The 13,218-nt window shown below is 64.5% G+C and overlaps 8 non-coding genes across 8 annotated transcripts; 4 read left to right on the forward strand and 4 right to left on the reverse strand.

Moving 5' to 3' along the window:
- Window positions 1–2,524: 2,524 nt before the first annotated feature.
- Window positions 2,525–2,595, reverse strand: TRNAG-GCC (transfer RNA glycine (anticodon GCC)). Its single transcript has one exon. It is a non-coding gene; the product is annotated as a tRNA-Gly (tRNA).
- A 1,639-nt stretch (window positions 2,596–4,234) lies between these two features.
- Window positions 4,235–4,317, reverse strand: TRNAL-CAG (transfer RNA leucine (anticodon CAG)). The gene has a single exon. It is a non-coding gene; the product is annotated as a tRNA-Leu (tRNA).
- Window positions 4,318–4,954: 637 nt separating this feature from the next.
- On the forward strand, window positions 4,955–5,026 carry TRNAD-GUC (transfer RNA aspartic acid (anticodon GUC)). Its single transcript has one exon. It is a non-coding gene; the product is annotated as a tRNA-Asp (tRNA).
- Window positions 5,027–5,635: 609 nt separating this feature from the next.
- Window positions 5,636–5,707, forward strand: TRNAG-UCC (transfer RNA glycine (anticodon UCC)). Its single transcript has one exon. It is a non-coding gene; the product is annotated as a tRNA-Gly (tRNA).
- A 302-nt stretch (window positions 5,708–6,009) lies between these two features.
- On the forward strand, window positions 6,010–6,081 carry TRNAE-CUC (transfer RNA glutamic acid (anticodon CUC)). The gene has a single exon. It is a non-coding gene; the product is annotated as a tRNA-Glu (tRNA).
- Window positions 6,082–10,131: 4,050 nt separating this feature from the next.
- On the reverse strand, window positions 10,132–10,202 carry TRNAG-GCC (transfer RNA glycine (anticodon GCC)). The gene has a single exon. It is a non-coding gene; the product is annotated as a tRNA-Gly (tRNA).
- Window positions 10,203–11,841: 1,639 nt separating this feature from the next.
- On the reverse strand, window positions 11,842–11,924 carry TRNAL-CAG (transfer RNA leucine (anticodon CAG)). The gene has a single exon. It is a non-coding gene; the product is annotated as a tRNA-Leu (tRNA).
- A 637-nt stretch (window positions 11,925–12,561) lies between these two features.
- Window positions 12,562–12,633, forward strand: TRNAD-GUC (transfer RNA aspartic acid (anticodon GUC)). The gene has a single exon. It is a non-coding gene; the product is annotated as a tRNA-Asp (tRNA).
- The last annotated feature ends 585 nt before the right edge of the window (window positions 12,634–13,218 follow it).

Below are 13,218 nucleotides of genomic sequence, written 5' to 3' on the forward strand. Positions count from 1 at the left end.
TCGCTGTTCTTCTATTCTTTCTCAAGGTGCGCTGATCTCATATTGTTCAAACACACGTGTTTTACCATCAATTTGTAGAGTTAACACAATTGTCACAGGGGTCCTGAGGTGAGGTACATCCTCAGCTTACGGAGATAACAGGATTAAGAGATTAAAGTAAAGACAGGCGTAAGAAATTATAAAAGCATTATTTGGGAACCGAAGAAAGTCCATATTAAAATGAAGTCTTCACAGTTTACGTGCCTCTGCCGCGGCTCCAGCCGGTCCCTCCGTTCGGGGTCCCTGACTTCCCGCAACATACACGTGCGTGTGTGTACACGTGCTCCCGCTCACTGTTGACGGGTTTGAGATTCTCGCCTATTCTGGATGTGAAAATGAATCTTGAGAGGTCCCATTAGTTAGACCAACCTGGCCACGGGCATTGAAGCGTGGAGATGCAGGAGTTCGTGGGGAAAACCCAACGGCCAGGCTGACCAAAGCGCATGTGCGGGGTTGGGGTTCCTGATAGACTTCCAGCCGAAGTTTGCTTCCCATTGCCTGACCTACGCTCTCTATCTTCTCCCCAAATGTCAAGGAACATGTGGAGATGGTACCCATCCCCAGCGCCAAGATTCGCTGTGGAACGCTTTTCCCATCCCCTCCTTAGCACAGATGAGCCCAGTGCTCCAACCCTCTATTCAACCCGTATTGATCATTATTGTTTGGCTGATCCCCCAAGTCAATGGCAGAAGTCAGTCGACTTCTTGCCAAAACTCCTCTGTAGGGGCAAAGTAGACGTCCAACCAACTGCACAAACCTCTCCCGTGTCATTCGTGGGATCTTGGCACAGTCGGATCACCTGCAGAGACCAGACCCTGTCGGGGATAGAGATGTTTGCCATCCCCACGGGAGGCTGGCTTGCTTGCCAGCGTGATGTGGGTGGATGTCAGTGGGTGACAGTGATGGACGAAGGTGTCCGTTCCCGTGGCTGGCGTCCACCCCCGCCCGGGGCAAGGGGCTGACACCGAGGAAAGGAGAGAAGCATGTCGCGTGCTGGGAGCTGGAAGAAGGAGTCCAGGGTGTCCAGGGGGTGCACAGGGCTGGCTGGCCAGGTCTGGGAGTGAGGCTGTCCAGTGAAACGGAGGTTGTGCAGATGCCTGGGGCGTCAGGGCACCTCGCGGGCCGCCTATGCGGTCGGAGGGATCCCAGCTGGTGGCGGAGCTGGCGTGTGTCTGAAGAGCCTGAAGGAGGCCAGGGCTGGGGGATATGAGTCGTCTGAGTGAGGGACATTGACGGCGAGAGGGAGAGTTGACTGTGCGAGAGAGAGAGACAGAGAGATAGAGACAGAGAGAGAGAGAGAGAGAGAGAGACAGAGACAGAGACAGAGAAAGACAGAGAGGGTGAGAGATTGAGAGAGTGAGAGAGAGAGACAGACAGAGAGAGAGAGAGAGTGTGTGTCTGTGTGTGTGTGTGTGTGTGTGTGTGTGTGAGTGAAAGGGCGGGTGGGGTGAGACAAAGGTGGTGGAGGGAGGGCTGAGCCTGAAGGCTGGTGGGAACAGTACCTTTTCAGCGGGTTGGCCTGGGCAGGAAGGAAGTCTGTGTGGTCAAAGGGCACCCCCGCCGGCGAGACTGGGCTGCTGCTTGGGCTGGGCGGTCAGAGTATGGAGTGGGGCTGGGGTGAGGTGGCAAGCAGCCCAGGGTGGGAGAGACGTCGTGACAGAGCGACTGGAGGCCACGTCCCACGTCCCAAAAGGGTAGGGAATGCAACTGGACCCGAGACATAAATAAGCCGTCTTCAGGACGCACATTCACGTCTCAGGCATGTGTCTGGGGCTGAGATGAAAAGAGGTCCGAGGGAGAGAAACAAGGCAGCATCCTCGACTAAAGTGGTGGATTGGGGTTAGGTTGGGAGATGCGACATGGCGGTGGTGGTGCCGGCAGAATGAGGGGAGAGAGTGTGGAGTAGCCGGAACACGATGAATATAGACGGTGCACATGCCACGCGTACACTCGTGTGGTCGCGTTAAGGACTGTGTGACCAACTAGGGGAAAGTGATGAGTTACTCCCCGGAGTCGCGACGTCCTTCCTACTGGAAGGGCAACCATGGCATCATTTTCTGGATGTGGGGAGCCAGCGAGGGGGAGAGAGAGAGAGGAAAAGAGGTCGAGGTGGTGAAATGTGAAGAGGAGAGGTGGGGCGAGTGGCTGCAAGCCCGTGGTGCCTGGCGGTGTTCCTTGAAGTGAAATGCGTCGGGCAGAGGCGGTGGCAGGGCAATGAAGAGAAACAGGAGCAGGAGGCTGCCCAGGGCTGGTGTCTGGCGCGCTCTCGTGTTTGGAGGGGTTGTTGTTACCAAGGTGGGGGGGCGGGGGGACAGGCTCAACCGTAAGTCAGTGGAGAGAGGCACGGAAGAAAGGGCAGAGGGGCGTCGCGCGTGGGAGCGCAGCCGGTGCCGGACTCGCTCGCGCGCCCCGAGTGTAAGGAGGCGGCAGAGGCGAGCGCAGCTACGCCTTGGTGCTGCTGCAGCACCAAAATGGGAGGGTGTGCTGCATGGGCCGGGAATCGAACCCGGGCCTCCCGCGTGGCAGGCGAGAATTCTACCACTGAACCACCCATGCACCGATGGCAAACGCCAACGGAAGCTGGTGCAGCGGAGCTCGCCACCAGCGGCCGTTCACTGGTCACCGCCTGCCGTGGGCCTCCGTCCTATTGGAGCGGCCACGAGAGGCTGGCCCGATGGGGCGGGCAGAAGGGGAGGCTCCCGTCACGTCGACGGACCTGAGGCGGGGCGCGGAGGGAGAGCGGAGGGAGAGAGGCCGACTCGGCCCATCTTGCGCTTTCTCTGCCGCCCAGGGCCGAGAGACTGCCCGCCGGGGTCTCCAGGGGAAGGACCAGCCGTGGCCCGCGCCCGAATGCCCGTGTGGGCAGGTGAGCTGTGGCGGGCCTTGCTGAGCGCGGATCCCCGGCACAGACCCAAAGTTCTTGTTTTTGTTTTTGTTTGTTTCTTTCTTTCTTTCTTTCGAGGGTCCTTTTTTTTTCTTTCTTTTCTTCACCGCCGGGCCGGCCTTCTCACTTGTGTCACCTGCGGGTGGGTGGGGAGGTGGGTGTGTCAGCGAGCGGGGGCGGCGATGGGGAACGGGTCTCGCAGCCGTGGCGTGCGGGCTCAGAAACGCAGACCAAGTCCGTGGGCGCCTCGCTCCTGCGCTGTGACCCACCCCACCGGCTCGCACTTGGGCTGGTAGGGAGGCTGGAGCGCGAGAAAGGAGCGGAGGAGCGCTTCGGCAGAGCCGCAGCTGGCTGACCCTGGAGAAGGCGCGCTGGGTGTGGCTGGGACGGCCCAGGCCGCGGCTTCCCCCGTGGGGATGCGGTGTGGCGCGGAGCTGGTCCCGGCGGGGCCTGGCGTTTGTGGGCGCGTGACGGGGATCTAGGGCTTCCGCTCGTGATTCCTCGTTGGCTGTCCTTCCGGGTTTGGACTCGCCTGCCAGGCTGTGTGCAGGGTTCCCGCTGCCTGTGGCCGGCAGGCGTCCGGGCTGCAGGTGGGCCGGCAGGCAGGTGTTAGCGGGAAGGGAGCACAAGTAGCGAGGTGGGATCGGCGACGTGGCTAGGGCGTCTGGAGAATGGAATGCGCGGCCGGGGTCCGAGGGGTCGGAGGAAAGGACAGGATGTTGGATGGCGTGCCTCTGGTGGGAGAAGTGTGTGCGGCTCCACGAGCGAGTCGCTCGCTGCCGTTCAGCGGTCAGAAGTTGGAGGGTGAAACCGGGCGGGCTGTGCAGGCCAGGACGCCTCTGGGCAGCGCAGCGGCGATTCGAGGCGGTGGGCGGTGGGCGGTGGGCGGTGGGCGGTGGGCGGAGGCCGGTGGGAGGAAGGAGGGAAAAGGAGGAATAGGGCAAGAATCTGGGCTGTGTCTGTTTGGGCGGGCGGAGGAGATAGGCAGGGAAGAGCGTGGAAGGTGGTCGCGGTCGCTCGCTGTGTGTGGGGCCAGGGAAGAGGGCGTGCGAGGTGGCGGGGAGGGCGTCCGTCCGAAGGGCAATTGGTAGAGGGTCGCGGGCGCTGGCGCATGGTCCTGGGCTGTTTCTGCGACAGGCGGCGGGTGGGCAGGAAGAACGGACGTGCCTGAGAAGCGGCGGCGTTTTGGAGGCTTGCTTCAAGGGGGCTGGAGTTTGGAGAGCGGGCAAGGGCTCAAGGCAGGAACCGGCCAAAGGTGCTCCAGGGTTGCCATGGGCGTTGCCCTCCGGCGGGCGGGCCAAAAGGTCGGCTTGTCAGGAGTGGGATTCGAACCCACGCCTCCAGGGGAGACTGCGACCTGAACGCAGCGCCTTAGACCGCTCGGCCATCCTGACGGCGCGCCGGGGCGCGTCGCCGCTCGCATGGCTGGGACCCGGCGCGAACGCCTGCGCCGTTGGCCGGCGCCTGTCTGGGTTCGGTGCGCAACCGACGGACCGCGCGGGCGGAGCGGGCGCCAGGTGAACGGAGCCGGCCGGCGTTGACGTGGACGCCCCCGCGTCCCCACCCCGGACCCAAACGGTCCGCGTCGGGCCGGCCGCCGCCGCCGCACGCCCCAGCCCCCGCGCCTGGGCTCGCCGAACCCCGCAGGGCGCTGCGCCCACCGCGTCCTAGGAGCAGCGGCCTGACTGTTTCGCCCGCGCCTCTTCCTGCCCCGGCGCGATCCCCGCGTTGGAGACAGCAGGCAGGGCGCACGGGGAGGTTCCACGCCGCTCCGGTACCTGTCGGGGTCCGGGTCCGGCTCCGGGTCCCAGCGGGATCGCAGGGTGCTTTGTTGGGTGTCGGGGTAGGTCGCGCCAATGGTGGCGGGGGGCGGGTGGCGGGTGGCGGGTGACGGGTGGCGGGTGGCGGGTGGCGGGTGGCGGGTGGAGGGCGAGCACGCACCGGGCCCCTGCGGTCGGGGGAGGGGATCAAGGCAGGGCTAGGCGTCCGCGGTCGCAGTGGGGTCTGGCGTCCCGGCGACGGTCGCCGTCGTCCTCGTTAGTATAGTGGTGAGTATCCCCGCCTGTCACGCGGGAGACCGGGGTTCGATTCCCCGACGGGGAGGCAGCCGTCCTTTTTGGGCCGCCGCCTCGGACCCAGCCTGTGGGCCCTCCTTCTCCTTCCTCCGCCCTCCGGCTAGTGGCAGTGCGCCATCTCGGGCCTGGCCTGCCCGGCCCCTTGGCCCCCTGGGCCCCCTGGGCCCCCTGGGCCTCCTGGGCCCCCTTGGCCTCCTGCCTTTTCTTCTCGCCCGCGGCTTGGTCGCCGCAGGCGGGCGGCCTCCTCTGGCCCCCCACGGCGCCCGACGAGCTGCCGGCCCAAAGTGGGTGTCGGAAGAGGCTTTCTGCGACGCACAGGGCCCGGCGCCCGGTGGGAGGCGGAGGAGCGAGGACCCTGTCGGCGCCGGCCGTGTCCCCGCCGGGCACCTGGTGGGGAAGGGCTCTGGCGGCCCCGGGCGGCGAGGGAGCGAGAGCGCCCCCAGAGGCAGGCGGGCGGAACGGGGCAGCCGCGCTCGCCTTGCACCGGTGGGGCGCCGGGCGGCCTTCGGCGGGGCCGTGGCAGCGCGGAGCTGCGGGCGGGCGGACGGACCGGGCGTCGGGGCCGGGCTGCCCCGGGCGTCGGCGGCGCGCTGGTGGGAGCCCCGGGCCGGCGTGGCGGGGCTGCCCGCGCCGTGCGGCGTTGGTGGTATAGTGGTGAGCATAGCTGCCTTCCAAGCAGTTGACCCGGGTTCGATTCCCGGCCAACGCAGCGGGCCGACCTTTTGCGGAGGTCCCGGGCGCGGAGCTCGTGTGGCAGCTTGGCCTGTGGCTGCGTGCCTGTGCGCCCGGGAAGGAGGCGCGCGGTGTTTGGAGGGTGTGCTGCGAACAGGGCAGAGCTGCTCGTGAGGGCAGGCCGGTTGCCGCCGGCGTCGCGGGGGCTGGTTGCGGGTGTTTGTTTTAACCCGAAGCAGGGGACAGGCGCCAAGGTAGCGCCAAGGTAGCGCCAAGGTAGTGCTGGGGGCCGGAGGCGCCCGGGGCCAGGAGGCGCAAGCCGGGCCCCGAAGCCGTCTCTCCCTGGTGGTCTAGTGGTTAGGATTCGGCGCTCTCACCGCCGCGGCCCGGGTTCGATTCCCGGTCAGGGAAGCCTTCCTTCTTTGGCTCTGCCTGCCAGCTGCCAGGCCCCTTCACACCTCCCCTTTTGGCCAACAGGCTCGCTCGCTCGCTTCTCCCGCGCCCCAGCCACAACCTCCCGCGGCCTCCACGTGCGCCCCAACGCTCCCCGCCTGCCTCCACCCATCCGTCCTTTTGGCCTCGCTGGCGCCACCTTCGCAACATCAGCTTCACAGCTCTTCCTTGTCACGTGCTCGCCTCGCTCCCACTCTTTCTCAGCGGCAAAGCCCACTGGCCAGGTCAGGCTTTCTCCTCCCATGGCCGCCAGGTGACCCGCCACCACCACCGCCACCCTCGCACTCTCGGCTGGCCACCGAATGGGCCAGGACTCTCGAGCAGAGCGGCTTCCGCCAAGCCAAGCCCGGTGGCTGACGGGCCACTTCTCTCTCGGCTGCGGGGGATCTGGGCCTAATGGTTGGGCCACCCGCCAGAGCCACTCATGCCAGCAAGCGCACTGGCTTTTCCGAGGCGTGCCAGACCCTGAGCGCGGGATCCGTGATTGGGCTCCACGGGTGTCACCGGCTTCGGTAGAAATGGCAGCGGAACTTGAGGAGCCGAGACCACGGGCCATAGCGCCAGGGAGGCCGAGCTGCGACAGTCACTCTGGCAGCATGACTATGTTCTTCTTCATGCGGACATGATATCGATGGGATTCCTGTGACGTGTGGTAACACGTGTAGATTGCGTAGTGATCGATGAGCCACTGAGGGGATGTAGGGCATCCATCCCGTGGGTGTCTGTCGTCTCTACCTGTTGGGAGCATCTCAGGTGCTGTCTTCCAGGAGCTCTTCGGAAACACGCACTAATACGTCGTTGTTACCCCTAGTCGCCCTACTCTGCCCTAGAACATTCTTAGAACGTATTCCCTCCATCTAAACGCATGCTGGTACCCAATTCACCAACCTCGCTTCACCGCAGTCACCCACACACCCTCTCCAGCCTCTGATCTCTACCTGTTGAGAGCATCTCAGGTGCTGTCTTCCAGGAGCTCTTCGGAAACACGCACTAATACGTCGTTGTTACCCCTAGTCGCCCTACTCTGCCCTAGAACATTCTTAGAACGTATTCCCTCCATCTAAACGCATGCTCGTACCCATTTCACCAACCTCTCTTCACCGCAGTCACCCACACACCCTCTCCAGCCTCTGGTGTCTATCGTTCTACTCTCTACCTCCACAAGGTGAACTTTTTGAGCTCCCAGGATTGGGGTAAGAACCTGCCCTCTCTGTCTTTCTGTGCCCGGCTCATTTGGTGTTCCATCGTGACCTATAGCTCCGCCTCTGTTGCTGCAGACGAGAGGATTTCGTTCTTTTCTACGGCCAAATGGCATTCCATGGTGTCCATATGCCACATTCTTGTTAATCCATTTCCCGGCTGACGGACACTTAGGTTGTCTTAACGACATCTTGCCTACTTGCACGTCCTTCATAGGCTCTCTGCAAGAAGAAAAATATGGCTCTTTTTGCCCGACCTCGCAGGCAGTCAGACCTTATGGTTGTCTTCCCCTGTTCCCTAAAAGTCGCTGTTCTTCTATTCTTTCTCAAGGTGCGCTGATCTCATATTGTTCAAACACACGTGTTTTACCATCAATTTGTAGAGTTAACACAATTGTCACAGGGGTCCTGAGGTGAGGTACATCCTCAGCTTACGGAGATAACAGGATTAAGAGATTAAAGTAAAGACAGGCGTAAGAAATTATAAAAGCATTATTTGGGAACCGAAGAAAGTCCATATTAAAATGAAGTCTTCACAGTTTACGTGCCTCTGCCGCGGCTCCAGCCGGTCCCTCCGTTCGGGGTCCCTGACTTCCCGCAACATACACGTGCGTGTGTGTACACGTGCTCCCGCTCACTGTTGACGGGTTTGAGATTCTCGCCTATTCTGGATGTGAAAATGAATCTTGAGAGGTCCCATTAGTTAGACCAACCTGGCCACGGGCATTGAAGCGTGGAGATGCAGGAGTTCGTGGGGAAAACCCAACGGCCAGGCTGACCAAAGCGCATGTGCGGGGTTGGGGTTCCTGATAGACTTCCAGCCGAAGTTTGCTTCCCATTGCCTGACCTACGCTCTCTATCTTCTCCCCAAATGTCAAGGAACATGTGGAGATGGTACCCATCCCCAGCGCCAAGATTCGCTGTGGAACGCTTTTCCCATCCCCTCCTTAGCACAGATGAGCCCAGTGCTCCAACCCTCTATTCAACCCGTATTGATCATTATTGTTTGGCTGATCCCCCAAGTCAATGGCAGAAGTCAGTCGACTTCTTGCCAAAACTCCTCTGTAGGGGCAAAGTAGACGTCCAACCAACTGCACAAACCTCTCCCGTGTCATTCGTGGGATCTTGGCACAGTCGGATCACCTGCAGAGACCAGACCCTGTCGGGGATAGAGATGTTTGCCATCCCCACGGGAGGCTGGCTTGCTTGCCAGCGTGATGTGGGTGGATGTCAGTGGGTGACAGTGATGGACGAAGGTGTCCGTTCCCGTGGCTGGCGTCCACCCCCGCCCGGGGCAAGGGGCTGACACCGAGGAAAGGAGAGAAGCATGTCGCGTGCTGGGAGCTGGAAGAAGGAGTCCAGGGTGTCCAGGGGGTGCACAGGGCTGGCTGGCCAGGTCTGGGAGTGAGGCTGTCCAGTGAAACGGAGGTTGTGCAGATGCCTGGGGCGTCAGGGCACCTCGCGGGCCGCCTATGCGGTCGGAGGGATCCCAGCTGGTGGCGGAGCTGGCGTGTGTCTGAAGAGCCTGAAGGAGGCCAGGGCTGGGGGATATGAGTCGTCTGAGTGAGGGACATTGACGGCGAGAGGGAGAGTTGACTGTGCGAGAGAGAGAGACAGAGAGATAGAGACAGAGAGAGAGAGAGAGAGAGACAGAGACAGAGACAGAGAAAGACAGAGAGGGTGAGAGATTGAGAGAGAGAGACAGAGAGAGAGAGAGAGTGTGTGTCTGTGTGTGTGTGTGTGTGTGTGTGTGAGTGAAAGGGCGGGTGGGGTGAGACAAAGGTGGTGGAGGGAGGGCTGAGCCTGAAGGCTGGTGGGAACAGTACCTTTTCAGCGGGTTGGCCTGGGCAGGAAGGAAGTCTGTGTGGTCAAAGGGCACCCCCGCCGGCGAGACTGGGCTGCTGCTTGGGCTGGGCGGTCAGAGTATGGAGTGGGGCTGGGGTGAGGTGGCAAGCAGCCCAGGGTGGGAGAGACGTCGTGACAGAGCGACTGGAGGCCACGTCCCACGTCCCAAAAGGGTAGGGAATGCAACTGGACCCGAGACATAAATAAGCCGTCTTCAGGACGCACATTCACGTCTCAGGCATGTGTCTGGGGCTGAGATGAAAAGAGGTCCGAGGGAGAGAAACAAGGCAGCATCGTCGACTAAAGTGGTGGATTGGGGTTAGGTTGGGAGATGCGACATGGCGGTGGTGGTGCCGGCAGAATGAGGGGAGAGAGTGTGGAGTAGCCGGAACACGATGAATATAGACGGTGCACATGCCACGCGTACACTCGTGTGGTCGCGTTAAGGACTGTGTGACCAACTAGGGGAAAGTGATGAGTTACTCCCCGGAGTCGCGACTTCCTTCCTACTGGAAGGGCAACCATGGCATCATTTTCTGGATGTGGGGAGCCAGCGAGGGGGAGAGAGAGAGAGGAAAAGAGGTCGAGGTGGTGAAATGTGAAGAGGAGAGGTGGGGCGAGTGGCTGCAAGCCCGTGGTGCCTGGCGGTGTTCCTTGAAGTGAAATGCGTCGGGCAGAGGCGGTGGCAGGGCAATGAAGAGAAACAGGAGCAGGAGGCTGCCCAGGGCTGGTGTCTGGCGCGCTCTCGTGTTTGGAGGGGTTGTTGTTACCAAGGTGGGGGGGCGGGGGGACAGGCTCAACCGTAAGTCAGTGGAGAGAGGCACGGAAGAAAGGGCAGAGGGGCGTCGCGCGTGGGAGCGCAGCCGGTGCCGGACTCGCTCGCGCGCCCCGAGTGTAAGGAGGCGGCAGAGGCGAGCGCAGCTACGCCTTGGTGCTGCTGCAGCACCAAAATGGGAGGGTGTGCTGCATGGGCCGGGAATCGAACCCGGGCCTCCCGCGTGGCAGGCGAGAATTCTACCACTGAACCACCCATGCACCGATGGCAAACGCCAACGGAAGCTGGTGCAGCGGAGCTCGCCACCAGCGGCCGTTCACTGGTCACCGCCTGCCGTGGGCCTCCGTCCTATTGGAGCGGCCACGAGAGGCTGGCCCGATGGGGCGGGCAGAAGGGGAGGCTCCCGTCACGTCGAGGGACCTGAGGCGGGGCGCGGAGGGAGAGCGGAGGGAGAGAGGCCGACTCGGCCCATCTTGCGCTTTCTCTGCCGCCCAGGGCCGAGAGACTGCCCGCCGGGGTCTCCAGGGGAAGGACCAGCCGTGGCCCGCGCCCGAATGCCCGTGTGGGCAGGTGAGCTGTGGCGGGCCTTGCTGAGCGCGGATCCCCGGCACAGACCCAAAGTTCTTGTTTTTGTTTTTGTTTGTTTCTTTCTTTCTTTCTTTCGAGGGTCCTTTTTTTTTCTTTCTTTTCTTCACCGCCGGGCCGGCCTTCTCACTTGTGTCACCTGCGGGTGGGTGGGGAGGTGGGTGTGTCAGCGAGCGGGGGCGGCGATGGGGAACGGGTCTCGCAGCCGTGGCGTGCGGGCTCAGAAACGCAGACCAAGTCCGTGGGCGCCTCGCTCCTGCGCTGTGACCCACCCCACCGGCTCGCACTTGGGCTGGTAGGGAGGCTGGAGCGCGAGAAAGGAGCGGAGGAGCGCTTCGGCAGAGCCGCAGCTGGCTGACCCTGGAGAAGGCGCGCTGGGTGTGGCTGGGACGGCCCAGGCCGCGGCTTCCCCCGTGGGGATGCGGTGTGGCGCGGAGCTGGTCCCGGCGGGGCCTGGCGTTTGTGGGCGCGTGACGGGGATCTAGGGCTTCCGCTCGTGATTCCTCGTTGGCTGTCCTTCCGGGTTTGGACTCGCCTGCCAGGCTGTGTGCAGGGTTCCCGCTGCCTGTGGCCGGCAGGCGTCCGGGCTGCAGGTGGGCCGGCAGGCAGGTGTTAGCGGGAAGGGAGCACAAGTAGCGAGGTGGGATCGGCGACGTGGCTAGGGCGTCTGGAGAATGGAATGCGCGGCCGGGGTCCGAGGGGTCGGAGGAAAGGACAGGATGTTGGATGGCGTGCCTCTGGTGGGAGAAGTGTGTGCGGCTCCACGAGCGAGTCGCTCGCTGCCGTTCAGCGGTCAGAAGTTGGAGGGTGAAACCGGGCGGGCTGTGCAGGCCAGGACGCCTCTGGGCAGCGCAGCGGCGATTCGAGGCGGTGGGCGGTGGGCGGTGGGCGGTGGGCGGTGGGCGGAGGCCGGTGGGAGGAAGGAGGGAAAAGGAGGAATAGGGCAAGAATCTGGGCTGTGTCTGTTTGGGCGGGCGGAGGAGATAGGCAGGGAAGAGCGTGGAAGGTGGTCGCGGTCGCTCGCTGTGTGTGGGGCCAGGGAAGAGGGCGTGCGAGGTGGCGGGGAGGGCGTCCGTCCGAAGGGCAATTGGTAGAGGGTCGCGGGCGCTGGCGCATGGTCCTGGGCTGTTTCTGCGACAGGCGGCGGGTGGGCAGGAAGAACGGACGTGCCTGAGAAGCGGCGGCGTTTTGGAGGCTTGCTTCAAGGGGGCTGGAGTTTGGAGAGCGGGCAAGGGCTCAAGGCAGGAACCGGCCAAAGGTGCTCCAGGGTTGCCATGGGCGTTGCCCTCCGGCGGGCGGGCCAAAAGGTCGGCTTGTCAGGAGTGGGATTCGAACCCACGCCTCCAGGGGAGACTGCGACCTGAACGCAGCGCCTTAGACCGCTCGGCCATCCTGACGGCGCGCCGGGGCGCGTCGCCGCTCGCATGGCTGGGACCCGGCGCGAACGCCTGCGCCGTTGGCCGGCGCCTGTCTGGGTTCGGTGCGCAACCGACGGACCGCGCGGGCGGAGCGGGCGCCAGGTGAACGGAGCCGGCCGGCGTTGACGTGGACGCCCCCGCGTCCCCACCCCGGACCCAAACGGTCCGCGTCGGGCCGGCCGCCGCCGCCGCACGCCCCAGCCCCCGCGCCTGGGCTCGCCGAACCCCGCAGGGCGCTGCGCCCACCGCGTCCTAGGAGCAGCGGCCTGACTGTTTCGCCCGCGCCTCTTCCTGCCCCGGCGCGATCCCCGCGTTGGAGACAGCAGGCAGGGCGCACGGGGAGGTTCCACGCCGCTCCGGTACCTGTCGGGGTCCGGGTCCGGCTCCGGGTCCCAGCGGGATCGCAGGGTGCTTTGTTGGGTGTCGGGGTAGGTCGCGCCAATGGTGGCGGGGGGCGGGTGGCGGGTGGCGGGTGACGGGTGGCGGGTGGCGGGTGGCGGGTGGCGGGTGGAGGGCGAGCACGCACCGGGCCCCTGCGGTCGGGGGAGGGGATCAAGGCAGGGCTAGGCGTCCGCGGTCGCAGTGGGGTCTGGCGTCCCGGCGACGGTCGCCGTCGTCCTCGTTAGTATAGTGGTGAGTATCCCCGCCTGTCACGCGGGAGACCGGGGTTCGATTCCCCGACGGGGAGGCAGCCGTCCTTTTTGGGCCGCCGCCTCGGACCCAGCCTGTGGGCCCTCCTTCTCCTTCCTCCGCCCTCCGGCTAGTGGCAGTGCGCCATCTCGGGCCTGGCCTGCCCGGCCCCTTGGCCCCCTGGGCCCCCTGGGCCCCCTGGGCCTCCTGGGCCCCCTTGGCCTCCTGCCTTTTCTTCTCGCCCGCGGCTTGGTCGCCGCAGGCGGGCGGCCTCCTCTGGCCCCCCACGGCGCCCGACGAGCTGCCGGCCCAAAGTGGGTGTCGGAAGAGGCTTTCTGCGACGCACAGGGCCCGGCGCCCGGTGGGAGGCGGAGGAGCGAGGACCCTGTCGGCGCCGGCCGTGTCCCCGCCGGGCACCTGGTGGGGAAGGGCTCTGGCGGCCCCGGGCGGCGAGGGAGCGAGAGCGCCCCCAGAGGCAGGCGGGCGGAACGGGGCAGCCGCGCTCGCCTTGCACCGGTGGGGCGCCGGGCGGCCTTCGGCGGGGCCGTGGCAGCGCGGAGCTGCGGGCGGGCGGACGGACCGGGCGTCGGGGCCGGGCTGCCCCGGGCGTCGGCGGCGCGCTGGTGGGAGCCCCGGGCCGGCG

The sequence above is a fragment of the Pongo abelii genome, chromosome 1 (genome assembly GCF_028885655.2).
Source record: "Pongo abelii isolate AG06213 chromosome 1, NHGRI_mPonAbe1-v2.0_pri, whole genome shotgun sequence".
Lineage (NCBI taxonomy): Eukaryota > Metazoa > Chordata > Mammalia > Primates > Hominidae > Pongo > Pongo abelii.